This window comes from Chiloscyllium punctatum, chromosome 5 (genome assembly GCF_047496795.1).
Source record: "Chiloscyllium punctatum isolate Juve2018m chromosome 5, sChiPun1.3, whole genome shotgun sequence".
Classification (NCBI taxonomy): domain Eukaryota; kingdom Metazoa; phylum Chordata; class Chondrichthyes; order Orectolobiformes; family Hemiscylliidae; genus Chiloscyllium; species Chiloscyllium punctatum.
Genome location: NC_092743.1, coordinates 102,801,826 through 102,829,136, shown reverse-complemented (window position 1 = coordinate 102,829,136; position 27,311 = coordinate 102,801,826). Strand labels below are relative to the sequence as shown.

General features: G+C 39.7%; 1 pseudogene; it reads left to right on the top strand.

Annotated features, from left to right (window-relative positions):
- Positions 1–298: 298 nt before the first annotated feature.
- On the top strand, positions 299–27,117 carry LOC140476802 (cytosolic non-specific dipeptidase-like; annotated as a pseudogene).
- Positions 27,118–27,311: the final 194 nt, after the last annotated feature.

The window sequence follows — 27,311 nt, the reverse complement described above, 5'->3', positions numbered from 1 at the left end:
TGCAGAAGAGATTTTCCAGGATGTTGCCTGGTTTGGAGGGAAGGTCTTATGACGAAAGGCTGAGGGACTTGAAGCTGTTTTTGTTAGAAGGAGGTTAAGAGGTTACTTAACAAGATTATCACAGGATTAATGGTGTGGACAGTGAGAACCATTTTTCCTCGGATGGTGATGGCTAGCACAAGGGGACATAGCTTTAAATGGGGGGGGGGGGGGGGGATACATAGAGGTTAGATGGGCTTTAGATTGGTTTCACAGGTTGGTGCAACATTGAGGGCTGAAGGGCTTGTACTAAACTGTAATGTTTTATGCTCGAGGTCAGAATGAGAGGAATGGAGAGTTCTCAAAGGACTGTCAGGCTGGAGAAAATGACAGGGAGGGAGAGACAGACATGGAAGAATATGAAGATGTAGGTCAGTAAAAACAGGGAAATCTACTTTGAATATATAGTTGAATATAATGTTGAGTGCAAATACTTTAACAAAGCACATGGTATTCTAGGCTTCATTAATAAGGTCACAGAGTACAAGAGCACGGAGATAATGCTGAAACTATGCTGGACACTGATTATACCTCAGCTTGAGTGTTGTACACCATTCTAAACTTTTGGCATGACGTGAATACATTTAGGAGAGTGAAGATGTTTACCAGAATGGTTCCAGGGATGAGAATTTTCAGTGATGAAGACAGATTGGAGAAGGTGGGACATTTTCATTGCAGAGAAGGCGGCTAAGAGGAGACCTGATGGAAGGTTCCAAAATGATGAAGGGTTTGATAGGAGAAAGCTTCTCATCCTTAAGAGGGTCAAGAACCAGAGGAGACGGATTTGGAGTATTTTGCAAAAGAAGGACAGCATGAGGTGAGAAAGTTTTTTTTGATATAGTCAGTAATTAGGATCTGAAATGTACTGCTTGGAAGAGTGATGTAGGCAGGCTTAGTTGAAGCATTCAAGGGCTGATTGTTTATAAATTAAATAATGCACAGGTTTTTCAGAGAAGATTTGCACAGAAAGTTGGTGCAGTATGGGCCGAATGGTCTCATTTTACTCATTTAAAAGATCTGTGACAAAAACAAATTACTGGAGAAACTCGGCCGATCTGTTGGAATGTTGTGATTATGTTTTTTAAAAAACAAAAATGAAAGCTTTTTTCCATGTGACTTCAGTCAGTTACATGGTATCCAGTGACACCAACTGGAAACAACATGTAACTTCACGTTTTGTGAAGTAACATTTCTTACCAGATAAAAATAGCAAGAACATTTCATGTGATGTAATAAATCACATTAAGGCTTATAATTCCCAACAGTCACACACAGAATAATTAAAACAATATGACTGACCTTCTATCTCTCAAAATAACATGCTTTTCATAAACCCTCCTCTGGGCCCCTTTAAATGTTATTATTCACACAAAGCTGCCTCCTGTGTTTGTTTTCCTTGGCAATATTTTGACTGTTTAGTACTTGCACAATAACTGGCAGTAAATATTTGAATATTTCTGAAGTGCCTGGCCTCAGGGAACGAACTTGGCTTCAGGTGTCCGAAGAAAGACAGAAAAACTGCATTCTAACTGTGACTGCGTGGTGTATTTTGCAGAGGCGAAGCTTGATCTTACGTTTCATTGACTTTATTAACAACTTAACACGTGAACATGGTAAGTTATTTTTTAATTTCCCAATTCATACATTTTTATCAGTTAAGATTAACAGGAGTCGCCTTTTGTATTCAACTTCCATGACACATTTTACATACTTTGGAATACTTAAATGTAACCCCAATCTGTGACAACGCAATAGTTTTCTATGCTAGTTCTCTACAAGGTGTTTATATTCCTAAGGTAAGAAATATTAGACAAATCCTGCTTTTTTACAAGTGGATGTTTAGGTGGAAATCTCAGTAATTGTAACTTCAAACTCTGACAGAATTACTCAATTCATCAGAACCTGGATATTTGCATTGTGTGTGAGTATTGTGTTCCAGCTTATTCCCACTTGCTGCATAAAATTTCTCCCTTAAATCAGCTTATTCTGTCAGTAGATTTTCCCCAAAATCTTTAATATGTCTTCTGTAATCCTTTTATGCTCAGCTGATGAGTGTATGTTTTAACATGCTAATGTATATCTTTGATAAACACCTTTATCAACAACGACTCAATTTCTTTAACTTTCAAGGAGTACAATCTCAGTTTCTCCAAACACCTGATTCCTCACCTCATCTGGATTGTGTTGGAACATTCCCTACTTGCCTGCATTTGTGCAGCCCCTAACAATATTAAAGAAATTGTGACTACGTGGTGTCCCATTCACCATTCCCCCTCTGCACCACTGAGGCACATTGCCATCACTGTGTAAAAGGTAAAGTCACCATTGTCCTCCCTGACCACAGGGCTGCTCTCTCAGGAAAGATGTGTGAGGCAAGCTTTTCAAAAAGGATGGTGAGTGCCTGGAACACCTTCCCAGAGGATGTGGTGGAAGCAGATACAATGCAGCATTCAAGAAGTATCTGGACGAATATATGAATAGGAATAGGAAGGGAATAAAGGGGTACGGATCTTGTAAGTGAAGACAGTTTTAGTTTGGAAGGGAAAAATGTGTCAGCGTAGGATTGAAAGGCTGAAGGACCTGTTCCTCTGCTGTATTGTTCTTTTTAGAATGAGAATTTACCTTTTTTTTAACCAAAGGATCAATTTAATTTGTTCGCTCTTAAAAACATACAGCTCTGCAAACTGCTGCAAGATTTGGTTGACTGTGTTGTGATAAAGATGTTAAACTTTGCTTCCTTTCTGAGTGATACTAGAGGAAACATTCTCAATGGGATAAAGGTTAACTTAGTCCATTTCGATTGCAAGGTTTTCACTTTATTTACCTAGTAAGAAAATTGTAATAAAAAAGTCTTGGTGCAATTGTATTTTTTCATGGGAGGTTGCATTTCATAAAATCTTTTAGTTGAGATTTTTAAAAATTGCATTCTATTAACAGTGCAAAATAAACCAGAGCAGATAAAAAGTGCTGGAGAAATGCAGCAGGTCTGACAGCTTCAGGGAAGAGGAACAGTTAATCTTTAACGCTGGAAATGGACTTGAAACATCAACTGTTTCTCTTTCCACAGATGCTGCCAGATCTGCTTAATTTCTCCAGCACTTCGTGTCTTTATTTCAGATTTGCAGCATCCATGGTACTTTACATTTTTTATGCAGAATTACAATTATTGACTTGTGCAGTTTGGGTTTTATAATATTTTGCAGGAGCCTGTCATGGATAAAATTGATTTATGGACAATAGCATTGAATTTGAAACAATAACAAATCTAGACTATGTGAGAAATTTATTACATCCATTGTTAGAGCACAGATACAGACTATTATAGTCTGTACTAGTTTTTATGGTTAACAGGAGCTTTCTTCCACTCTTCATTTCATGTCAGTACATTCCTTCTGTTCCTTCCTCCCACATATACTCAGCTAGTTGAACCTTAATGTATGCTGTTGCTTGTGATACTGAAGCAATGTTGTTAAACACATATTTTACAAGATTTTTTTACTTTAATAAACATGCTTCCATTTTGCTCCATTTTGATCATTTATTAGCTGTTGAAATCTGATTTCTGACAATGGAAATATATGAAATACCTTAACAAAAGCCATTGCAGCTTTACCATGCATCTTGATTCTCCAGTGCATCATTTTTTTACAGCCTACATTCACTGTTCTCAGTTTGTTTTTGCACTTTGCATTGGAAGCGTCATCTCCTCTTGATCAAGTGTTGCAGTATATTGATGAACACCAGGATGACTATATCCAGGTAAGGCCTCCACAAAGAAGTAGTCATCAGAATTGGGCTAGAATAGATTACATTACTGTTTTTTTTTGGTACGTGCTACTTTGTAAGTTTTCTCTCTACAGTCTTCACTCATGAATTTTCGTGGGAGATCCACAATGAGTGCAATTGCAGATTTGTTAAAAATATTCAATGGGTTTTCATTAAAAGAGTCCCTAAGGAGTATGGCGATTAAACTTTGTCCTCGGGGAAAGAAAGGGATTCACAAACAAAGCATGTTGACTTATGGACAAAGTGAAGACTTTGGACATTGTGTCATTTAGATAACATTTTATCTACTGGTGTGAGCATGTTGCTCCAAAGTTTAGTTGAATGTGATGTAATGGATGGCTGGGGAACTCTGATTATATTTATAAAGATGTAATGAATAGACATCACTCCTATTTGGGAGGATTCCTGTTGGAGCCAAGAACAAGGACAATGGATGTCCAGCTGGAACAGTTAGAATGGGAAAAAATTTAAAACATAGTGTTATGACAAGGTGGTGAACCCCTCTGTTAATTAAACTAAACACCCAGAAAACCACACCTTGCCTTGTAATCTGTTAAAATATGAGTGACAGAGAACTCCCACATTCCACTATTTAAAGAAAATAATATCAATTTATTCTTTAACTCTTTAACCGGGGCAGGTATCAGATCTTGTGGTGGGAGAGCATTTTGGTGATAGTGACCACAACTGCCTCACATTCTACAGAGCTATGGAGAAGGAGAGAAGCAGGCACAATGGGAGGATATTTAATTGGGGAAAAGGAAACTATGATGCTACCAGACGTGAGTTGGGAAGCATGGACTGGGAGCAATTATTCCATGGAAAGGGCACTGTAGACATGTGGAGACTGTTTAAGGAACAGTTACTGCAAGTGATGCATAAATTTGCTCCTCTGAGACAGGCAAGAAGGGGTAAGATAAAGGAACCTTGGAGGACGAGAGCGGAGGAGCTTCTCGTCTAAAGAAAGAAGGCAGCTTACATAAGGTGGAGGAAGCAAGGGTCAAGCTCAGCTCTAGAGGATTACAGGCAGGCAAGGAAGGAGCTCAAAAAAGGTCTGAGGAGAGCCAGGAGGGGGCACGAAAAAGGCTTGACAGGAAAAATTAGGGAGAATCCAAAGGCATTTTACACGTATGTGAGGAATAAGAGAATGATCAAAGAAAGAGTAGGGCCAATCAGGGATCGCATAGGGAACTTGTGTATAGAGTCTGAGGAGGTAGTGGAAGCCCTAAATGAGTTTTTTGCTTCTGTCTTTACTAAAGAAAAGGACCTTCTAGTGAATGAAACCATTGAGGAGCAAAGCATGCTGGAACGGATAGAGATTGAGGAAGCTGATGTGCTGAAAATTTTGACAAACATTAAGATTGACAAGTCGCCAGGGCCAGACCAGATTTGTCCTTGGCTGCTTTGGGAAGCGAGAAATGTGATTGCTTCGCCGCTTGCGAAGATCTTTGCATCCTCGCTCTCCACTGGAGTCATACCTGAGGACTGGAGGGAGGCAAATGTAATTCCTCTCTTCAGGAAAGAAAGTAGGGAAATCCCTGGCAATTACAGACCAGTCAGACTCACGTCTGTCGTCTGCAAGGTGTTAGAATTCTGAGGGATAGGATTTATGACCATCTGGAAGAGTATGGCTTGATTAAATGCAGTCAGCACAGCTTTGTGAGGGGCAGGTCATGCCTCACAAATCTTATTGAGTTCTTTGAGGATTTTACTAGACAAATTGATGAGGGTCGAGCGGTGGATGTGGTGTATATGGACTTTAGCAAGGCATTTGATAAGGTCCCCCATGGTAGGCTCATTCAGAAAGTCAGGAGGAATGGGATACAGGGAAATTTAGCTGTCTAGATACAGAATTGGCTGGGCGACAGAAGACAGCGAGTGGTAGTGGAAGGAAAGTATTCTGCCTGGAAGTCAGTGGGGAGTGGTGTTCCACAGGGCTCTGTTCTTGGGCCTCTACTCTTTGTAATTTTTATTAATAACTTGGATGAGATTGAAGGATGGGTTAGCAAGTTTGCAGACGACACAAAGATTGGAGGTGGTGTTGTCAGTATAGAGGATTGTTGTAGGCTGCAGCGTGACATTGACAGGATGCAGAGATGGGCTGAGAGGTGGCAGATGGAGTTCAACCTGGATAAATGCAAAGTGATGCATTTTGGTAGGTCGAACTTGAAAGTTGAATACAGGATTAAAGACAGGATTCTTGGCAGTGTGAAGAATCAGTGGGATCTTGGTGTGCACGTACATAGATCCCTTAAAATTGCCATCCAAGTGGACAGGGTTGTTAAGAAATCAATATGGTGTTTTGGCTTTCATTAACAGGGGGATTGAGTTTAAGAGCCGTGAGATCTTGTTGCAGCTCTGTAAAACTTTCGTTAGACCGCACTTGGAATACTGTGTCCAGTTCTGGTCACCCTATTATAGGAAAGATGTGGATGCTTTGGAGAGGGTTCGAGGAGGTTTACCAGGATGCTGCCTGGAATGGAGGGCTTATCTTATGAAGAGAGGTTGACTGAGCTCTGACATTTTTCATTTGAAAAAAGAAGGAAGAGAGGGGACCTAATTGAGGTGTACAAGATAATGAGAGGCATCGATAGAGTTGATAGCCAGAGACTTTTTCACAGGGCAGAAATTGCTAACACCAGGGGTCATAGTTTTAAGCTGTTTGGCGGAAAGTATAAAGGGGATGTCAGAGGCGGGCTCTTTACACAGAGAGTTGTGAGAACATGGAATGCATTGCCAGCAGCAGCTGTGGAAGCGAGGTCATTGGGGATATTTAAGAGACTGCTGGACATGCATATGGTCACAGAAATTTGAGGGTTCGTACATTAGGTTTACCTTACATGAGGATCAGTGGTTGGCACAACATCATGGGCAGAAGGGCTTGTTCTGTGCTGTACTGTTCTATGTTCTAAAAGTGAGCATTAAGCAACTATTCACAACTCTAAGCCGCCCTTTCTCTTAACTGCTTATTACCTGCCTCCAACTCTATAACAATATGCTGTTCGAATAAAACATTTATTGAAATTACATCAACTTAATTTCAAAACCACACAGTGGCTGTTGTTGTCGGTGTCTTTCTTCTTCCGGCTAAAGTTGTCTCTGGGTCGTGTCTTTCTTTTTACTGTGAAGATGTTTCACGTGAGTTAGGTACCTTTGATAGAGAGTGTTTCAAATGGCAGCTGCTCTCTCGATGGCTGGTACTCTGTCTTACTTTCAAACAATCTGCCTTTTTTATACCCCAACCTCGGATCGTCTCATTAGTTTGAGGTTGGCAAAACAATAAATTCAAACTCGATTGGGTTTTAGTATCCTGAGTCATAATTTAAACTGGTTAAATTTGAATTGTTGTCAAACAGCAACCAACTTAGGTATCTCCGGTATCTATTTCACATCCAAATGTTACATAATTTTAATTTTCCAGTACACTCTGGGACTGCTAGTTAGTCATATCACAGGTGCTTGTAAGCTCTCAGTGCAAAACATCATTCACGTTGTCTTAAAGGTATACTACGCCTTCAACTTCATAACAATAGTTGCCAATTCTCTGGTTTTTTGACTAAAGTTGTGTTCAGTTTCAAAACTTGCACTTGTACAATTAATCGCATGACGCCAGGATATTCCAGATTGCTTTACAGTAATGAAATAATTTTGAACTGCAGTCATTCTTGTGTGATTTACACACTGCAAAAGTTCCGCAATAATAATATGTTAATGACCAAATAACGTGATCTGGTGATTTTGATTGGGGAACTAAATATTTGCCAGCCTATCAGGATTACCTCCTTTGCTCATTTTCAAAATGGGGCTATTTGCCTGGCACTTGACATGCCCTCAATTTAATGTTGCATTACAAAGTTAAGTGCAACACTTTATGATGTTCAAGTGTCTGGTTTGAGGAACCTTGCTAAAATTCCACATGGAGTGACTGGTTTGGGCTTTGGTAGGGACGGATATACTGGTCTTGCAGGGGTGAGCGCAGCAGAGGTTTATCAGAAACTGGATTAAAAGGGCTAACTTCAAAGGAAAGGCTGCATAGACCTAGACTTATATTCCCTTGAATATAGATCATGGTATTTAAAATATTAAAGGTTAGATACAGAAATAGTGTTTATCTCTGATAGTGGAAATTAAAAATAAAAGGGCATACATTATTAATGTGTGCAATTAGTTTTTTTTTTCTTCTGAATAAAGCTGTCAAGGAATATGAAATTAAGGCAGATAAATATTAGACACCATCTAATTAAATGGTGGAAAAGCTTCTGGGGCTGTATGGACACAGGAATAGTTGTGCTTGTAATGGATAAAAAATTTACATGCTTACAAGAGGAGGGAAATGGAACTTAGTTGTTATCTTTTTCAAAGAGCTGTCTCTGACATGAAGGGCTGAATGGCTCTCTTTTGCTGTAGAGTCCTATGATTTTATGAATTTGTGCAAAGGTGAAAAGCCATGCCACCTTTTTCTCCATTAATTCTTTATAATTTGTTGCTGTTTATCAACTCTTTTGGGAATAGTATTCCTGGCCCACCAGTTTCAAGTTAGCAGTCTATGTCTTTGTTGCCTGGGAGAATAGCACAATCCAGGTAATTGCCATATTTAACTGCTTGCCTTTTTTTCTCTTTGATTGAGGAAACATGTTTGGTTGTGTTAAGTGCATAATAATGCAGCAGTTTCAATTTGCAGCATCTGAAAGAATGGGTGACAATCCAGAGTGAATCAGGCACTCCAACAAAAAAGAAATGAGATGATTCGAATGCTGCATGTTGTGGGTGAGGCGATTGAAAATCTGGGAGGAACTGTTGAACTAATAGATTTAGGCAATGAGGAGGTACAGTATAACTCAACCTGATGAATTCTTTTTTGATCTGAAACATAATGGAAGGAAATTGTTTTTGATCTGTTTAATAGTATAGGTAGAAGATCCTTCATCTGAAATGCTTGGGATCAGCTGTTTTTCGGAATTCGGAATTTTTCGGTTTTCAGAATAGTGACAGTTTGAAGGTGAATTGTTTTAAAATCTTAATGGAGGAGTAGACTTCTAAGTAAGAATGTGCTTGGCCATGCCACCCCCCCATGTCTCATCTGAGTGAGATGCATTGAGTGGGTGTCGTCTCGGGGCGTTCACAGAGAAACCTCAGTCAGTGCTTGGCCACACACCCTGTGCGTCCCACCCCCCAACATTGCATCTGAGTGATACGCATCGAGTGGGTGTCAACTTGGGTCAACTGTTTGCTTGCAAAACAACCTTGTTAATGAGAAAAAAAACTTCACAAAAAACCCTTCAGATTTTGGAGCTTTTCTGTTTTTGGATTTTCTACCTGTATTACAAATTTATAAAACTGTAAAGCACATAATTTTCTCCTGTATCTATCTGATTTCAGTCCCATGTATAAGGTGGTATAAAGGTTATATCACTGGAATGGCAATCTACAGTAATGTGGGCTGTACACTCCTGTGAATGAACTGTGACAGGCTTTATTAAATGGAACTATTTACATCGGATGGTAAGAGAGGACATCTTACCCACAGCCCCACGGACCTGGACTACAGTTCATTGTGATCTGATGTCACTGAAAACATTCCTTTGCACATGCTCAGTAATTATGTGGAGAACAAAGAACAGTACAGAACAGGAACAGGCCCTTCACCCCAACATGATGCCTTTGTAAACTAAAAACCTTTTCCCACTACGCAAGCCATACACTTCTATTTCCTGCCTACCAATGTTTTTTAATTCACTGGAGGGATGTGGGCATCACTGGCTGGCCAGCATATATTACCTGTTCCCAGTTGTCATTGAGAAGGTGGTGGTAGTTCACATGTTGTAGATTGACCCACAATGCCTTTAGGGAGTGATTTCCCTTTGGTGAAGTTTTGCCGTGCAAAATACAAATAGTACATCCTGCTACTATTGAGCATCAGTGGTGGATGGAGTGGATACTTATGAATGAGGTGCCCATCAAGTGGGTTGGATTGATGTCAAGCTTCTTGAGTGTTGTTAGAACTGCACGCATCCAGGCAAGTGGGGAATATTCCGTCACACTCTTGACTTGTGCCTTGTAGATAGTGAACGGGTTTTAGGAAGTAAAGAGGTGAGTTATTCAATGCGGTATTCCTTGCCTCTGACCTGCTTTTATAACCACAGTGTTTATGTGATGAGTCCAGGTTGAGTTTCTGGTCACTAGTAACCCAGTAACACTGATAGAGGGGGATTGAGTGATGGTAACACTACTGAAAGTCAAGAGGCAGTAGTTAGAATATTTCTTATTGGAGATGGTCATTGCCTGGCATTTGTGTGGTCTGAATATTACTTGCTACTTGTCAACCCAAGTCTAGATATTGTCCAGATCTTGTTGCATTTGAACATGGACTATTTCAGTGTTTGAGGAGTTGTGAATGGTACTGAACATTGTGCAATCATTAGCAAACATGCCCACTTCTGATCTTGTGATGAAGGGAAGGTTATTGATGAAGCTGCTGAAGATGGTTGGGCCTAGAAGATAGAACTGAGGAACTCCTGCAGAGACGTCCTGGAGCTGAGATGACTGATCTCCAACAACAACAACCATCTTCTTATGTGATAGGTATGACTCCAAAAATTGGAGAGTTTTCCCCATTTATTTCAGTTTTGTTAGGGGTACTTGATGTCACACTTGTTCGAATGCAGCCTTGATGCTAAGGGCGAACACTCTCACCTCATCTCTGGAATTCAGCTCTTTTTGTCCATCTTTGAATTAAGACTGTAATGAGGTCAGGAACTGAGTGGTCCTGACAGAACCCAAACTGAGCAACACTGAGCAGGATATTGCTGAGCAGGTGCTGCTTTATAGTACTGTTGATGACACCTTCCATCACTTTACTAATGATTGAGAATAGACTGATGGGGTGGTAATTGATGAGGTTGGATTTGTCTTGCTTATTGTGTACAGGACATACCTTAGCAATTTCTCACATTGTTGGGTAGATGCCAGTGTTGTAACTGTACTGGAATGGCTTGGCTAGGTGAGTTCTGGAGCACAAGTCTTCAGTACTATTGCTGGAGTATTGTCAGGTCCATAGCCTTTGCAGTATCCAGTACCTCCAACTGGTTACTGATATCAAATGTGAATTGGTTAAAGATTGGTATGTGTAATGCTGGGGACCACTGGAGAAGGCTGAGATAGATCATCCACTTGGCAATTCCGGCTGAAGATTGCTTTGAATGCTTTAGCCTTATCTTTTACACTGATAAGCTGGGCTTCTCCATCATTAAGGATGGGGATATTTGTGGAGCCGCCTCCTCCAGTGGGTTGTTTAATTGTCCATTTTCTTCCATGACTGGATGTAGCAGAACTGCAGAGCTTAGTTCTGATATGTTGGGATTACTTAGCTCTGTCTTTCACTTACTGCTTATCCTGTTTGTCATGCAAGTAGTCCTGTTTGGCAGCTTCACCAGTTCTTTTGCGCTCTCTATTGAACCAAGGTCAATCCCTGTCTTAATCTTAATAGTTGAGAGGAGACTATGCTGGGCTATGAGTTTACAGATTGTATTGGAGTAAAATTCTGCTGCTGTTGATTGCCCACAGCGCCTTATGGGGATGCCCAGTCTTGATCTGTTTAGCACAGTGATGGTGCTACACAGTGCAGTGAAGGCTATTCTCAATGTGAAGGCAAGATTTTGTCTCCACAAGGACTGTGTGGTGGTCACTCTTACTAATACTGTCATGAACAGATGAATCTGTAGCCAGCAGATTGGTAAGGGTGAGATCATGTTTCTCCCTCTTGTTGGTTCCCTCACTACCTGCTCCAACCTAGCAGCTATGTCCTTGAGAAACCGACTATCTCAAACAGTAGTATCACTACCAAACCACTCTTGACATTTAAAACCCCCAGCCCAGAGTAAATTTTGCATCTGTGGCCACCCTCCATGCTTCATCAACTTGGAGGAATAGTTGAGAGAGGACAATACATGGTAGCCAGCAAGATGTTTCGTTGCCCATATTTTACCTCTGGAGTCAGTGTTAAGAACTCTGAAGGTAACTCCTTCCTGATTGTATACCACTGTGCCATCACCTCTGATGGGTCCTGCTGGTGGGAGAGGACGTATCTAGGAATGGTGATGGTTACGTCTGGGACATTGCCTGTCAGGTATGATTCTGTGAGTATGACTATATCAGGCTTTTGTTTGTCTAATCTGTGAGACAGCTCTCCCAATTTTGGCACTAGCCCTCAGATGTTAGTAAAGAGGACTTAGCAGATCGACCTGGCTGTTTCAGCCATTTTCTATGCCAAATTCAGGTGGTTCATTTAGTTTCATTTATTTCTTGAGACTTCTTAGTTCTTGATACAACTGGGTGGCTTACTAGGACATTTCAGAGAGCAGTTGAAACTCAACCACATTGCTGAGGTTCTGGAGTCACTCAGACCAAGTGAGGATGGTAGATTTGCTTCCCTGAAGGACAATGGTGAGTCAGATGTTTTTTTGATATTCGATGATTCTATGGTCATCACTAAGTTCTTAATTTCAGACTTTTAAAAGTGAACTAAAATTTCAGCATCTGCCATGGTGTGAATCAAATCAAGGTCCCTAGAACATTAGCTGAGTTTCTTGATTTATATCTAGCAATAATACTAATAAGTCATTGCCTCCCTATCTGTAAAGTTATATCCATCAAGCTGTCTGTTAAATGTTGCTTTGTATCTGCTTCTACCACTCCATTGGCAGCACATTCCAAGCACTAAACGCTAGGTGTAACAAAAAAGCCTTTCACATTTTCTACTTTAAACTTAGCCACTTTTTCCTTAAGCCCTATGGTTTGTAGTAATTGACATTTCTACCCTGGGAAAAAGACTCCAACTATGTATTTTACCCATGTCTCTCATATGTTTGTAAACTTCTATCAGATCGCCCCTCATCCTTTGACATTTGTTATTGGGAGAAATATCAAAGAGGAGTCTTGAGTTCTGTGTTCAGTAAACCTTTATTCTTTTACCACATTTGGGAGCGACCAGAGATTGCTCTGAACCTGGCTTTCACATGGGGTCCGGTTGCTCACTTAATTACAGTGCAGAGTGGAGGAGAGGTCAATGACTCACTTTCTGCAGTCAAATGCAACATATTTATACCTTTCATGTTACAATAATTACATGCAACATTGATGTCATTGTTAGTCATTTCCCTGTACTCCAGCAAACAGACAAACAATGATGGATACCTCTATACACAGCCCAAAGTCCTCCCATAATCTCATGATGTTTACCAGATAGCTCTATCATCTATCTTTGGGACCTTACAATTCATCTGACAGTTATATGCCTTCCAGACATTTCCCAATAACCCAAATACTTATCACTGTGGACTCTTCCAAATTTTCTACTAACTCTCGTACAAAAGATGAGGAAGCATATTAATTTCTACCAGTTGTTATAAAGTCTTTAAAATTAATGCTAATATAATGTGACAAATTGGGAACAATCCCTCTCTCTCACTTCAACCTGAGAGATCAAACAAACAGTCATTCTGACCTGCAGTTGCAATTACAATACCTGTTACTATCATAAGTGAATTTTAAACCAGAGTTTAATTCTTGAATGACTCTTTTATTGTTTCTACTCTAAATACTTTCCATTATTAATTTTCTTAACAGAAAGCATCTATTCAAATTCCACTGACTTTACCAAGTCTTTAAATGAAACATGTTTAGATTCCACAAATCTCTAGAGGACATAACCACATCTACACTCTACTTTGTAATCTGTCTCTGTCACTCTTTCCTTGATGTTTAAATGTAAGAATTTATTCAAATTATCTACATTGCACTTACGTTTCAATTGTTTATGTGTCCCTAGCCCTGATCTTGCTTTTATAACTTTCCCTTGGCTCCCTGCTGTATTGGTGGTCTTCTAGAGGTTGTCTACAGCAATTGTTGCTCCATCTTCCCTGCCATTGAGGGGGACTCTTCTTCTGCCTATGGTTAGCTGCTCAGAAAAATTCAACTAAATCTCTGCATAGCTGCTCATGGGTTGCATTTCACAGTAGTCATGTGGATATGTTTAATATGTAATGAAAATTATGCAAAGAGTCTAGATTATTGTGGGAACGTACTTTTCTTTTGATTCTTGCTAAACTACAAACTGGTTGTTACTAGATGTCTCTTATCTAGGTTTTTCAAGGGTGCTTCATTATAAAAATGTTGTGTGCTTAAAGCTTCAGACCCCAATTAAATTCCCCTGCCTTTACCCAACAGGACTCTGACCCCTGCACGACCTTTCATTATCTTATCCAGTAACTCTGGCTGAAGACCACACATCTGACTGTGAACATCTGTTATATGTAGTTGCTAACCCAATTTGGCCATTTTGTGTCAGTTTAAAAGGCTCCAGGTGACCATCTTGTCAACTTTAGTCATGAACCACTACAACAACGTTCAAATGGAAACAAACTGACTTTTTCCAATCTCTCTGCATAGCTAATACCCTTCAAACCAGAAACATCCTGGTAAACAATTTTTGTACCCTTCCAAAGCCTCCATAACCTTCTCGTAGTGTGACAATAGAACTGTATACAATATCTTTAAAGTGATGGTATAATTTATTTTACTTTACACAGCGGGTTGGAGTCATTATCCATGATACAAAGCCTACTGTGTAGTTGTGGAATTCAGAAATCAAAAGCTTGAGTCAGTAAAATAACCAATTCTGTCATATTAAGGTTAATTCTTAACTGTTTTCCTGAAGCGGTCCTACAAGCCTCTTTGTGATATCAAACTGTCACATTAGAAGAAGTAATTGATAGACAATAATTGTTGACCTTAACAGTCATGCCATTAATGAATTATGCCTGAGAATGAATCAGAAAATACATTACTGAAAATTCAGTCTCTCAAACTCTTAACCTCTTTCAAGATCTCTGTTAATGTTGCTCAAAACCATCACTGAAGGCAAGGCAGGATGGGCTGAGATGGCTCATCTGATTTTCTTTCTCCCTGCATTGATGTTAATGAAGGCATTACCTCCAAAACAGATCAACAACTCATGACCAGGGATCATCCTAATTGTCTAACACTTGTGATGAAGCTGCTCCTTTAACAAGGTTATGCTGTCCTTGACTTTTAGTTTCGGAGAGATCATAAATGACACAGAAAAGTCTGGGGTTGAAGGGTTTTAGGGCCAGATTGATAATAGCTAACATGCACTGCCTTGGATAGAAAGCTTTCAAGTTTAAAAAAAACACAACTTGCACAATGAAAGGGGAGTGGCCAGTTCTCCCCACTCAGCGTTTCTCTGGTTCAGTTTGGTTTGTAAAGTAGAGTGGAAAAAAAACGGCTGGACCCAAACAAGCAGGTCCATGCTGGTACTATCTCTCTGACTTCTCTTCTGTAAGACCCTGTGTTTGATTTCACCTTTTGTGCCAAGGGGTGTTTATGGGGATTGTAGCAAGTATTTGGAACAGATCACTAAGTTGGGATGGTCTATTGGGTTTTCGGAGAAATTAAGTTATTTAGTATTATTGTTTGTGTTTCAGTCAGTAATATTGTAAATAAATTCTGTTTAAAACTAAATGGTTTGACCAGAAGCATTTCTTATGAAATATCCACTTTACACCTGCTTAAAACAACTAGCAAAATTAGGGTCTGGGCTACCTTCTTGAAATGTTTTGAGGGGCTGGCCTGGTCCATAACACATAATATGATAACATAGTACAGGGACTGTTTGAGATGAAGCAGAGAATTACAAATTAGAAACCAAACAGATATACAGTTGGAGAAAGGTTAAATGTTATGCTGATAACTTAAGATTAAGAAGTGGAAGAAAACACTTGTGGGGCATAAACACTAGCATGAATAAATTAGGTCCAAGCTGCTCATGCTCTAGACTATGTAATTGATTAACAGTGCACCAATTTTAGTCTCTAGATTTGAGAATTAAGTAATGGTAGAATAAATATTGCTCTTTGTATGAAAGGCATAATACTTCAGCCCTCGCAATCAAAAAAAGGGCCGCTAAAATTGCAAGTCTATGGAGATAGAACAGTGGAAGTGGATTGATTGGAGTGCTTCGCAGAGACCTCGTGGACTGGAAGGGTTGAATTTTATTCTTCTATATCTTAATGACTCTGTTTTGTCGGTTACTGCTTTGCCTTCTGTAATATGTGCTTCCTGTCTAAAGCTTTCTGATGGAAATATCATTCCATTACCCCAGTGGTTGTGGGCAAATTGGGAAAAGACCCAAATAAAACTACAATTTGCATTTATGGACATGTTGATGTCCAACCTGCAAGAATCGAAGATGGATGGACTACAGATCCATATGTGTTAACAGAGAAGGATGGTCAGTATCGTGAAAGTGTGATATCGTTTAACTCTTACCTCAACTTACTTTAGTTTGAGTCACCTTGCTTATTTTTGTATTTCTTCAAGATAACTCAATGCTTATGTTATTTTCTTCCTCAGAATTATCACCCTCTCACGTCCTTTATCACTGTCTTGCTAAACTCGTCCTCTTACATATCCTCACTTTTCATTGCTCCATCAGTGGCAGTTCTACCTTCACCTGACTGCACCTTAAGATTTGAAGTTTCCTTCCACCTTGTAACGTCTCTGTCTTCCTTTAAGACCCTCTTTAAAACCTACCTCTTGGATCAAGCTTTTAGACGCATGTTCTTATATCTCCTAATAGTGCAACACATATGATTCAGTAATTTGGTAGAAATGTAAAAGATTATTTCTGGTTTAGATAGAGTAGACAAAGAAAATGATTTTGAAAAGTTGGTGTTGAAAGCTAGTCTTAGTAAAGGTGTCCATGAAACTATTATTGATTGTCATAAAGATCCTAATGTCCTTTTTGAAATAATTTGTCATCTCCACTTCCACCACCCTTGTGTGGAGAGATTTAGGGGACATTACCACTTAGAGTCCTGGAGTCAAAGAGACGTACAGTATGGAAACAGACCCTTTGGTCCAACTTGTCCATGCCAACCAGATATCCCAACCTAATCGAGTCCCATTTGCCAGCACCCGGCCCACATCCCTCCAAACTCTTTCTGTTCACTTACCCATCCAAATGCCTTTTAAATTTTACTATCACTTCACCACTTCCTTTGGCAGCTGGTTCCATACGTGTACCACCGTCTGCATTATAAGGTTGCCCCTTAGGTCTCTTTTATATCTTTCCCCTCTCATCCTAAACCTATGCCCTCTAGTTCTGGATGCCCCACGCAAGGGAAAATACCTTGTCTATTTATCCTATCCATGTCCCTCATGATTTTATAAACCTCTATAAGATTACCCCTCAGCCTCCAATGCTCCAGGGAAAACAGCCACAGCCTATTTAACCTCTCCCTGTAGCTCAAATCTCCAACCCTGGCAACATCCTTGTAAATCTTTTCTGAACCCTTTCAAGTTTCACAACATCTTTCCGATTGGAAGGAGACCAAAATTGCAGGCAATATTCCAATAGTGGCCTAACCAATGTCGTGTACAGGCACAATATGATCCCCCAACTCCTGTACTCAATACTCTGACCAATAAAAGAAAGCATACCAAACGCCGCCTTCACTATCCTATCTACCTGCGACTCCACTTTCAAGGAGCTATGAACCTGCACTCCAAGGTGTCTTTGTTCAGTAAGACTCCCGAGGGCCTTATCATTAAGTTATAAGTCCTGCTAAGATTTGCTTTCCCAAAATGCAGCACCTCACATTTATCGAAACTAAACTCCATCTGCCACACCTCAGCCCATTGGCCCATCTGATCAAGATCTCATTGTAATCTGAGGTAACCTCAGATTTCCAATTTTGGTGTCATTTGCAAACTTACTAACTATACCTCTTGTGCTCACATCCAAATCCTTTATATAAATGATGTAAAGTTGTGGACCCAGCACCGATCCTTGTGGCACTCCACTGGTCACAGGCCTCCAGTCTGAAAAACAACCCTCCACCACCACCCTCTGTCTTCTACCTTTGAGCCAGTTCTGTATCCAAATGGCTAGTTCTCCCTGTATTCCATGAGACCTAACCTTACTAACCAGTCTCCTATGGGGAACCTTTGTCGAACCCCTGACTGATGTCCATATAGATCACGTCGACCACTTTGCCCTCATCAATCCTCTTTGTTACTTCTTCAAAAAACTCAACCAAGTTCATGAGACATGATTTCACAAGAATAAAGCCATGATGACTATCCCAAATTAGTTCTTGCCTTCCCAAATACATGTGCATCCTGTCTCTCAGGATTCCCTCCAACACCTTGCCCACCACCGACATCAGGCTCACTGGTCAAGAGTTCCCTGGCTTGTCCTTACCATCTTTCTTAAAAGGTGGCACCATGTTAGCCAATCTCCAGTCTTCTGGCACCTCATCTGTGACTATCAGTAATACAAATATGTCAGCAAGGGGCCCAGCAATCACTTCTCTAGCTTCCCACAGAATTCTAGGGTACACCTGATCTGGTCCAGGGAATGTATCCACCTTTATGCATTTCAAGACATCCAGCACTTCCTCCTCAGTAATATCGACATTTTTCAAGATGTCACCATCTATTTTCCTACATTCTATATCTTCCATGTCCTTTTTCACAGTAAATACTGATGCAAAATACTCGTTTGGTATCTCCCCTATTTTTTGTGGCTCCACACAAAGGCTGCCTTGCTGATCTTTGAGGGGCCCTATTCTCTCCCCAGTTACCCTTTTGTCCTTAATGTATTTGTAAAAACCCTTTGGATTCTCCTTAATCCTATTTCCCAAAGCCATCTCATGTCCCCTTTTTGCCATCCTGATTTCCCTCTTAAGTACACTCCTACTGCCTTTATACTCTTCCAATGATTCACTCGATCTATTCTGTCTATACCTGACATATGCTTCCTTTTTCTTAACCAAACCCACAATTTCTCTCATCATCCAACATCCCCTACACATACCAGCCTTTCCTTTCACCCTAACAGAAATATGCTACCTCTGGACTCTCGTTATCTCATTTCTGAAAGCTTCCCATTTTCCAGCTGTCCCTTAACATCTTCCCCCAATCAACTTTTAAAAGTTCTTGCCTAATACCGTCAAAATTGGCCTTCCTCAAGTGTAGAACTTCAACTTTTTGATCTGGTTTATCCTTTTCCATCACTATTTTAAAACTAATAGAATTATGGTCACTGGCCCCAAAGTGTTCCCCCACTGACACCTCAGTCACCTGCCCTGCCTTATTTCCCAAGAGTAGGTCAAATTTTGCATACTCTCTAGTGGGTACATCTGCATAGTGAATCAGAAAATTTTCTTGGACACATTTAACAGATTCCTCTCCATCTAAACCCTCTACACTATGGCAGTCCCAGTCTATGTTTGGAAAGTTAAAATCCCCTACCAGAACCTTCCTGTTATTCTTACAGATAACTAAAATCTCCTTACAAATTTGTTTCTCAATTTCTCTCTGGGTATTAGGGTGTCTATATTACAATCCCAATAACGTGATCCTCCCTTTCTTATTTCTCAGCTCCACCCAAATAAATTCCCTGGATGTATTTCTGGGAACATCCTCCCTCAGTGCAGCTGTAATGCTATCCCTTATCAAAAACTCCACTCCCCCTCCTCTCTTGCCTCCCTTTCTGTCCTTCCTGTAGCATTAGTATCCTGGAACGTTAACTGCCAGTCCTGCCCATCCCTGAGCCATGTTCCTGTAATTGCTATGATATCCCAGTTCCATGTTCCTAACCATGCCCTGAGTTCATCTGCCTTCTCTGTTAGGCCGATTGCATTAAAATAAATGCAGTTTAATTTATTTGTCCTGCATTGTTCACTGCTTTGTCCCTGCCTACCCTGAGTGTTTGACTTGCTTTTTTTCAACAACACCAGTCTCAGATTGATCTCTTTCCTCACTATCTCCCTGGGTCCTCTTACCCTCCCCCCCACCTTACTAATTTAAATTCTCCTGGGCAGCTCTAGTAAATCTCCCTGCCAGTATATTTGTCCCCTTCCAATTCAGGTGCAATCTGTTCTTCTTGTTCACGTCATTTCCAATGATTCCAGGGATTCCAATGATCCAAAAATGTGAGCCCTTCTCCCATACACCAGCTCCTCAGCCAAGGACTTCCTTTTTAAATTCCTGCATAACTCTCTATATTCTCCCTTCAGAATCTCGTCCTTTTCCCTTCCTATGTCATAACTTCCAATGTGTACAATGATCTCCTGCTGGGCCCTCTCCCCCTTGAGAGCATTCTGCACCCTCTCTGAGACATCCTTGATCCTGACATCAGGAAGACAACAACCATTCTGATTTCTCGCTGCTGGCCACAGAAACATCTGTCTGTGCCTCAGACTAGAAAGTCCCCTAACACAATCAATCACTAGGAAGCCGACGTACCCCTCGTTGCATTGGAGCCATTCTCGATACCAGAAACTCGACTGTTTGTGCTACATTCCCCTGAGAATCCATCACTCCCTACATTTTCTTGTTGTGTAATAAAATTCTTTCTCACAGCCCACTGCATCTCTTGCCTAAAACATTAAATCTACATTCTGTAGTTCTTGTACCGTCATTTCTTGAGAACAGTTTTTCTTTTGATAACTTTCTAAACCTTAGACATCTTTATCAGATTAGATTGCTCCACCAAATAGCCAACACAGGAAGGGTGTGCTGAATGACCTGCTACTATGTTGGATCATCCTCTGATTCATGCTGTCATTGCTATGTGGCTTGGTGTCAAACGTTATTTGATAACAGCCCTGTGAAGGAGCTTGTGACCTTTCATTGCCTCAAAGGCGTTGTATAAATAAATGTTGTTGTTGGTATAGTTGTAATGCAATCTGCTGTCACCAGGTAGTGCAACTTTTGGGTCACCATTTGGAATTTGTTTTCCTGGTTTTAATAGTAATTCTTCTATTTGAATCTCTTGAAGGCAATCTTTATGGACGTGGATGTTCAGATGACAAAGGTCCTATTTTAGCTTGGCTACATGCCATTGAAGCATATCAAAAACTGAAGCAAGTAGTTAATAGTTACAATAATGTCCTGCATTTATATAGCATGTTTCATCTACTAATGTGCTATACAAGAGTATGATCAGATAGAATTTGACACTAAGCCTTGTGAGGAGATACCAGGACAGATGGACAAAAACTTAACCAAAGATATAAGTTTCAAAGAGTGTCTTGTGTATCACTGTACTGGATAATGCCAAAGGTTAGATTATTGATTAGTGTTACCATTCATGATGCAAAACTGGGCTGAAAGCCAACTGAGTTTTAATTATCAAATAGACAGAAAGGTGGTCTGCCTTCATACTTTAAATAATTGGTATTAACCAATTTGTAAAGTGTAAAAGTTTGTGATCTCCCATTTTCTAATATCAGCAAGACTCCAGATGAGCAATCCAACATGCTGCAACAGATTCAAAGGAGATAATGTGGCAGGGGTTTGGTGGGGTGGAAGGGGCCTTGATTTATTGGTGAGGTGCAAATTGAAATTGCTGGGAAGTCTTGAAGTATTTACTGCTCAGAAATATAACTCTGCTTTCATTTCAGGAGCTGCCAGTGAACGTAAATTTTATTTTTGAAGGTATGGAGGAATCTGAATCCAGTGGGCTAGATAATCTCTTAACTAAGAAAAATGAGACCTTTCTTTTCCAGTGTAGAATTCATTGTTATGTCAGACAGTTCGTGGCTAAGCAAGGAGCCAGTTCTGAGCTATGGAACACGAGGACTGTGCTACTTCAGTATGGAGGTACAAATGGAAATTAATCATTGTGATCAACAGAATATACTTTTGATGGTAAACAGTGAATTAATGCCAAGTTGTTTGGGTTAACTAAAGAGCTTTTGATCATTCACTTAAAGTCAAGGGAGTTTTTTTTTAAATACTCTGCTTCCATTGTTCATAAATACAAAGACATCCAGAATCTTATGGCTCATGCTTTCTTATGCCACATCTCCATCACTATTGCCATGTCAAACTCCAAGGCCTCTCATCCTGAAGAAGCAATGTCAAGACTGTCGTCTTCACCTTCAAATCCCTCAGAAGCCTCATTTCTTCCCACCTCCACAGCTGTCTTTTCCTAAGCTTGCACTAATCCTCCCATCACCAGTCACCTCCTCATTGCCCATTACCTATGCTACACTGTCTACACATGTTCTTCCAGTTAATTTTCTATGTCTCTTGGCCTTCATCACTCCATGTTATTGTTGTATATTGTATGGAGATTATGTCTATATGGAGAAGACTAAGTCTCTGTTCCCTTAAAGAGAGAAGGTTTAGAGGTGATCCAGTAGTCTTTAGATTACAAATGTTGTTCATTATGCACTCTCATACTTATTTTACTCCAGGGAATGCAAAACTAAAGGCTGTCTATAAAAGATAGTCACCAACAAATCAAATAGGGAATTTAGACTAAATTCCTTTATCAAGAGAATAATGATAAAATAAAACTTGCTATCACACGGAGTGTTGAAGCATATAGCATTTAGCAGGAGCCAAGTTAAGCACAAAAGAGAAAAAGAAATAAAGGGTCATGCTTATTGAATGACATAAGGGAAGATGGGAGGATGTGCTACTGGAGTACAATTGCTGGCATGAATTGATTGAGCTCAGTTGTCTGTTTTTGTGTTGTGGACTCTATACAATTCTATGTTGATTTGGAAAACATTGGTGTTTCCACTGCTAATGTATATCCTGTACAATATCTGTCCCGCAGATAGAAGGTGCAAATCAAAATTTGCTCTCTGGTTCATATAGGGGAACAGTACATGAGGCACTGACTGACTTGATAGCTCTCTTGGGTAAGAATTAATTTTATTTATGATCAAAGTGAGGGTGTAAGGTTTTCAGACAAAGAATTTGACCAGTTAGAAGTTGAAAACACAACAATGTGCCTTTAAGTTTTGGCTGATGGAATATAAAGTTGTGCAAGTTATGCTAAAGTTATATAAAACTCTGACCAGACTTCATCCAGAGCAGAATGATCAGTTTTGGATTTGACATCCCAGCAGACTTACAGTTGGACTGAAAGGGGTAATTTATACAGATAGATTGCATAGACAAGATTTACCTTGAGTATGGAAGAGGAAGAGGTGATTTTATTGGTGTGTTTAATATCATTAAAAGGATCAATAGCTAGAGAGATGAGAAAAGTCCAGACTAAGGCAGGGTAACCTCAGAATTAGAACCATGCCATTAATGGGTGCTGTCGTGAAACACTCCTTTACACAAAGGCTAGTGGAAATTTGGAACTCTGAATACTAAAAGCGTTCAGAGTTCCAAATTTCATAAATACACCACCCTCTGCATGAAAACGTTGACCTTAGGTCCCTTTTAAATCTTTCCCCTTTCAACTTAAACCTATGTCCTATAGCTTTGGACCCACTTACCCTTGGGAAAAGACATTAACTATTTAGCCTATCCATGCCCCTCATGATTTTATAAACCTCATAAGGTCACCTCTTCAGCCTCCAATACTCCAGAAAAAATTGTTCCAGCCTATTCAGCCTCTCCCCGTAGCTCAAGTGCTCCAACCGTCTTTGTAAATCTTTTCAAGTTTAACAACATCCTTCCTATAGGAGGAAGGCCAGAATTGAATGGAATATTCCAAACGTGGCTTCACCAATGTCATATACAGCTGTAACATGAACTCCCAACTCTTATACTCAGTACTCTGACCAATAAAGGCAAGCATACTCAACAACTTCTTCACTACCCTGTCTACCTGTGACTCCACTGTCAAGGAACTACAAACCCACACTCCAAGGTCTCTTTGTTCGGTAAAACTCCCTCAGACCTTACCATTAAGTGTATAAGTTCTGTCCTGATTTATCCTACCAAAATGTAGCACCTCATATTTATCTAAATTAAACTCCATCTGCCACTTCTTGGCCCATCTGATCAAGATCCCATTGTACTCTGAGGTAACCTTCTTCGCTGTCCACTATGCCACCAATTTTGGTGTCATCTGCAAATTTACTAACCATACCTCCTATATTTACTTCCAAATCATTTATATAAATGACAAAAAGCAGTGGACCGAGCACTGATCCCTGTGGCACACTGCTGCTCACACTATTGAATCTAAAAAGCAACCCTCCCCCACCACCCTCTGTCTCCTACCTTTGAGCATTTTGTATCCAAATGGCTAGTCACTTGACTTGAAACGTGAACTCTGCTTTCTCTCCCCAGATGTTACCAGACCTCTGAGTTTCTTCAGCAATTTTTGTTTGTGTAATGGGATTGATGGGTTAATTCTACTAAGTAGGCACAATGGGCTGAATTGCCTCCTTCTCTGCTGTGCTATTCTATGATTCCACATTGCCATTGAACCGATGATGGTATTAAATTATTACATTTGGACTCTGTCTTTAATTTGTGTGCTTTCATCATGGTCGAAAGGTAGGAGAAGGAAAACTATGCTGAATCTTGTGTATTTAAGAAAGCATGCTACTTCATTTGAACCATTTCAGGTTCCTTTATTAGGAAAGCTTGTATCTTCTGGAGTTTAGAAGAGTAAGAGGTGACTTGATTGAAACATATTAGATACTGAGGGGTCATGACAGAGTACATGAGGGAAGGATATTTACTCTTCTTGGAAAATTTAGAATAATGGGTCTCTGTTTAAAAATAATATGTCATCTATTTAAGGCAGCGATGTGGAGATTATTTTTTTCCCAGCAGAGTTTTGAGAATATTAGGAATGCGTTCCCTGAAAAGATGATGAAAGCAGATTCTTTGAATATTATTAAGACACAGGTAGATAGATTCTTGGTAAGCACGAGGATGAAAAGTTATCAGGAATAGGTGAGAATGTGCAGTAATCAGATCGGCCATGATTTTATTTAATGGCTTAGCAGGTCAAGGGGCTAAGTGGACTATTCTGGCTCCTATTTTATATATTCATATCTTCTATATTATAAATCTTACACAGAAATTAATAATAAATATCTGGCAAAAATTGTGTGCTCGTACTGGAGGATGGGATGGGCTAAAATGTTTCATGAACAGGTTAGGAAAGCAGGTGATAGATGCAGGTTAGTTTTGGAAGATGAGAATGTACATTTAAGGGAAGAGACTGGACAAACAGAAGATTATAGCATTTCAAATGTTTATTTCCTTGAAGGTTTATTTCCTGTGCAGGTGGACAAAACATTTAAAAAATCATAATATGTGAATTTACAAATAAAAATGTAAACCTATAAGAGGTAATAAACAATATTTTTGAACGGTCACAGTTAATGTCCTGCGTGTCACTTTAGAAGTTACAGTGCAACAAGCAGATGAGAGCTAAAGAGTGTGCTGAGCCTCAATACACCAGGGAGAAACCAATGCTGGATGATCATAGCCAGAGGAGAGACTTAGTACATTGGAACTACTTCCACAGCTATGTTTTAAATTATGAATAATTTGGACAGAGTGAGAAGGGGATGAGCATTTCTGTTGTTCAGTGGATCACTGGAACTGATCAATTTAATTACAAACATCAGTCTTGAGAGAAATTTATAACTTTTGAAGGATGGATGGATAAATATTTTGAAGTGGACGGGAATAGGCTATTTAGTCCCTTGAGTCGAGAGTGTGGTGCTGGAAAAGCACAGCACGTCAGGCAGCATATGAGGAGCAGGGGAATTAACATTTCGGGCAAGCCCTTTTAGCCCCTTGAGCTTTTTCTGCCATTCAGTATTTGCTCTTCTGTCTCAACTCCATTTTCCTTCCTTATCTGCATATTCCTGTATTCCCTTAATGTCCAGAATATATTGAATGTATGGATACAGAGTAGGGGAGTGGAATGATTTAAGTTTCGACACTTTGCAGTTATGATGAGCTGAAGAAAGACTCGCTGTTCTATAAACTATTATGATTTTAAATTCATTAATCCAATTTCAGACAGTCTTGTGAATTCATCTGGTCATATTCTGATTCCTGGCATCGATTCAGATGTTGTGTCCCTAACAGATGAGGAGCGTCTTCTGTATGAACCAATTGAATTTAATCTTGAAGCCTTCAAGCATACTATTGGTACAACAGAACTCCTTCATAAAACCAAGGTATTTTTAATATTAAAAATATCTGTCAACTCAAAGTCTTTGGAAACATTAATAAAATACAAACATTGAGTTAGTTTTGGGTAAATGTCATTTCTCTATTTGGCCATTTGTAGCTCAGTGGGTGGAAATCTCACCTCTGAATCAAAAGATCATGGACTTGAGTTCAACTCAGACAGTTAATTAAAAATCCTAGGCTAACACTACAGATGTCAGTACTGAGGTACAACACTGCTGCCTGTCTTTCCACTGAGATATTAAACTGAAGCCTTGCCTGCCCTTTCTAGTGAATGTAAAAGATCTGTTATTTTGAAGAAAATCAGGAAAATTCTCCCCATTGTCCTCAACCAAAACTATGTGGTCATATTATGTGGTCATTAACACACTGTTATTTATAGCAGTCAATTTGCACAAAGCAGATCCTTATGTTCCCTACATTAGAAAAGTGACTAATTTCAAAATTACTTTGTTGGCTGTGGAGTTATTTGTAATATTCTGAGGTCATAAAAGGTGCTGCATAAATATAAGCTCTCTTAAATTTTGACAATATTCTCAAATCATGCAGCACAAGTTGTTTCAGCCATGAACTCCATATGTAGTGGAATCCAAAGCTTGTGCAGATTGGGCATAGTTCCTGTATTAATATGTTCTAATATGACTTGGTGCCAAATTTGTCAGATTATCACTGTGAAATACCTTTTGTTTCACTGTGTTAAAAGAGCTTTATAAATGCAAGTTGCAGTAATGGCTTGGACAGAGTAAATGTTGGGAAGATGTTTCCATTGGTAGGAGAGACTAGGACCCAAAGGAAGACCTTTTAGAATGGAGATAAGGAGAAGCTTCTTCAGCCAGAGAGTGGTGAATTTATGGAATTCATTGCCACAGAAGACTTTTGAGATCAGGTCATTGACTATATATAAGACTGAGGTAGATAGGTTCTTGAGGATCAAGGGTTATAGGGAGAAAGTGGGAGAATGGGGTTGAGAAACTTATCAACCATGATTGAATGACAGAGCAGACTCAATGGTCTGAAAGGCCTAATTTCTGTTCCTATGTCTTATGGTCTTCTGGTCTAATTGCTGCTGCAAAGTGGGCCAGTGGAGTCCTAAGGACAGTATTTTTAATAACTCTTTGTGTTATCTTACGTAGGTGGATGGCAATTCATCGATGGCAATTTCCATCACTTTCTATTCATGGGATTGAAGGAGCTTTTTCAGGACCAGGAACTAAAACTGTTATCCCAGCCAAAGTGAAGGGAAAATTCTCCATACGCTTAGTGCCAAACATGGATCCTGAAAAGCTGAGAAATCAGGTAAATATTGATCAGGAATGTTGATTTATCTTCAGCAAGAATTGAAGGGGAAATTCTATCCAAGTTGCATCTGGGAAAGTGGAAATAGAAAGGAGGAGATGAGAGAATGGAGGAGAAGGAGGCAGAAATTTAAAAAAAGGTGTAATGAATATTATAAATCTTGGATCTGTTAAGACGTGACTTCAGTT